Genomic DNA, 3,446 nt, shown 5'->3' on the forward strand with positions numbered 1-3,446 from the left:
CGCGGCAAGCATTATCGCGTCCTGTGTGCAGAAGCCATTACGTTAGGGCCAGTGCATGAACATTGCTGTAGTTCCTTACGCCACCTTACGTGACAATTTTACGTTACGTGAGGCGTAAGCTGAACGTACGGCAACGCACGAAAATTTTACGTTACGTTACGTTACGAAGGAACATAGAGGTTCTGTGACAAAGGTAATTAAATCAGATTATTGAATAATAAGTAAAGAAACAATAATTTATCTTTACAGCCATAATTAGAAATGTCTATATCGAGTATATATTAATTTTATTAAACTGTTAAGTGTATCTGTACAAAATTATAAACATTGCGCTATAACCTCTTCCCAACACTATGTATAGAATATGTTTGACATATAAATATTGAAATAAAATTTTATGTTCTCAAGTCAACAAATGTGAAAACATCAAAGTTTATGAATTATTATTTAGTTATGTCTATGAGTTAAAATGTTTATTGTTGTCATTACTCTTAGTTTATTATATGAGACTAAAACGGAGAAAAACACACAAAAGTGTATCACAATTTTTGCTATATAGTTTATAATTTCGTAAAACATTTTTTTCTACCAATTATTTCTAAACATAACTAAAAATTTAAGAAGTAGTTACATCAAACAATTTTTTATTAATAAACTATATTTACTTTAGTGTTATTATTAACCTGTGTTCCGGAGACAGAGCTTTCTTAGTTTTTTACCAAATAAGGTCTTAGTATGGTTAATAACTTGTTAAAATGTTGGACATTCATCCTGACATATTTGACAAACATGTCTTCATCAATTTTTAATTCTTGAAACAAATTTTCATTCTCCTTGCTGTTTCTCTGTTGATTAATTGGTCTCACGAGCCATCTTCTATTTTGCCATCTTTTGTGTGTTTTTCTCCGTTTTAGTCTTATATAATAAGTTATGAGTAATGACAATAATAAACATTTTATCTTTATAGACTTTGATGTTTTCATATGTTGACTTGAGAACCTAAAATTTTATTCCAATATGTATATGTCAAACATATTCTATACATAGTGTTGGGAAGAGGTTATAATTCAATGTTTATAATTTTGTACATATACATTTAACAGTTTAATAAAATTAATATGTGCTCAATATAGATCATTTCTAATTATGACTGTAAAGATAAATTATTATTGTTTCTTTACTTATTGTTCAATAATCTGATTTAATTACCTTTGTCACAGAACCTCTATGTTCCTTCGTAACGTAACATAACGTAAAATTTTCGTGTGTTGCCGTACGTTCAGCTTACGTCTCACGTAACGTAAGGTTTTCACGTAAAATGGCGTAAGGAGCTACGGCAATGTTCGTGCACTGGTCCTTAGGGCTATCGCACACAAATTGACATAACTGCATATGCATAGCATAAAACCGTATGTACCAATGAGCATCGAGTATTAAGTCGCCATATTGGTGTTCGATGCTTAATATTCGATGCTCATTGGTCCATACGATCTTATGCTATGCATATGCAGTTATGTCAATTTGTGTGCGATAGCCCTTACTGTTAAAGCTAGCCACACACACTTTCCGTAACAGTAACCGTAATGGCTCCTGCACACAGAACGCGGTAACACTTGCAGGAGCGGTGCACTTGGACACGGTGCATTTGGACACAGCCAATCACAGCACCGTGTGATTAGAGACATTTGTAGGGAACAGCGACTTGTGATTGGACTGTGTCCAGTTACCCCGTGTCCAACTGATATACACCCAACACTTGCTGCGCGGCGGAAGTTTGTGTGATAACCAATCAATATGCTGCTTTCCGTAATAACCTTGTAGCTCTTACGGAAAAACAACATATTGATTGGCTGTTGCGCGAACTTCCGCCGCGCGGCAAGTATTACCGCGTCCTGTGTGCAGGAGCCATAAGACGTAACGTAAGAATTGATCAATTATGTTGAGAATCGTCGAATAATAAGGTCGCCATTTTTATAAATACTCGATTGTAATTGGTTAATTCTTACGTTACATCTTACAGTTATTGTCACGAAAAGTATGTGTGACTAGCTTAATTCATGTGCGGCGTCCCTTAAGCAGTGTCTTAAAATACTAATACGGCTCTGTGATTGGTTCATGACATCTTAAGACAGTACTTAAAATGATCTTAAATATAAGATCGGACTATGAATACTGACCTACGTTCACGTTTGCAACTGTAAAATTATAAGACGACTGTCGATTGGCAGGAAGTTGATTAATCGTTGAGCGTAGCATTCAGTGTGTTCATTTTGTAAACATTTACGATTTTATTTACAAATTAATTTAGGCCGGTATTTATAGTTAAATCTTATTTCAAACTATCTTAAGTAAAGTCTTAAGATACGAATACGGCTCTGTGATTAGTTCATGACATCTTAAGATAGTATTTAAGATGATCTTAAATGTAATGCAAGATTCACACTGCGTCTGATGTCCGACGTACGACGTCCGATATCCAATAAAAGAATAGCTTTCCAATGGAGAATTGAATTCTATATTAGGAAGCTGGTGGAATTCTATATTAGGTTCTCCTATTGGATATCGGATGTCGTACGTTGACATCGGACGCAGTGTGAATCCTGCATAAGATCAGACTATAGTCGGTATTCATAGTCGAATCTTATTTCAAGATCGTCTTAAGTAATGTCTTAAGATGCGAATACGGCTCTGTGATTGGTTCATGACATCTTAAGACAGTACTTAAGTTGATCTTAAATATAAGATCTGACTATGAATACCGGCCTATGTCCGATATTCATAGTCGGGAGCGGTGCACTTGAATACGGTGCATTTGGACACAGCCAATCACAGCACCGTGTGATTAGAGACATTTGTAGGGTCCCTTGGAACAGCGACTTGTGACTAGACTGTGTCCAATTGCTCCGTGTCCAACTGATATACACCCTTCATAGTCCGATCTTATATTTAAGATCATTTTAAGTACTGTCTTAAGCCCATTCTACAATTGCGTAAGCGTAGTCGTGAACGTAAGAGTCAACCAATCCGAATGTTTTATTCACTGATTGCTTTACTCTGATTGGTTGTCGTAATCACTTACAACCACTTACATCCACGTTCACGCAATTGTAGAATGGACTTTAAGTAGAGAACCTGTAGTACAGAGAATCGCCAACTTGGTCATGTGACCAGCTACTCAACTACTCTGCGATTCGCTGGCATAAATATGGGGTGTATATCAGTTGGACACGGGGCAATTAGACACAGTCCAATCACAAGTCGCTGTTCCAAGGGACCCTACAAATGTCTCTAATCACACGGTGCTGTGATTGGCTGTGTCCAAATGCACCGTGTCCAAGTGCACCGCTCCCTAAATATATACGGATTTGGATATTGCGACGCCGATGCAAAACTATATATATATATATATATATATATATATATATATATATATATATATATATATA

Source organism: Odontomachus brunneus, unplaced genomic scaffold (genome assembly GCF_010583005.1).
Source record: "Odontomachus brunneus isolate Ranch 3 - 2012 unplaced genomic scaffold, Obru_v1 Obru_scaffold_209, whole genome shotgun sequence".
NCBI lineage: Eukaryota > Metazoa > Arthropoda > Insecta > Hymenoptera > Formicidae > Odontomachus > Odontomachus brunneus.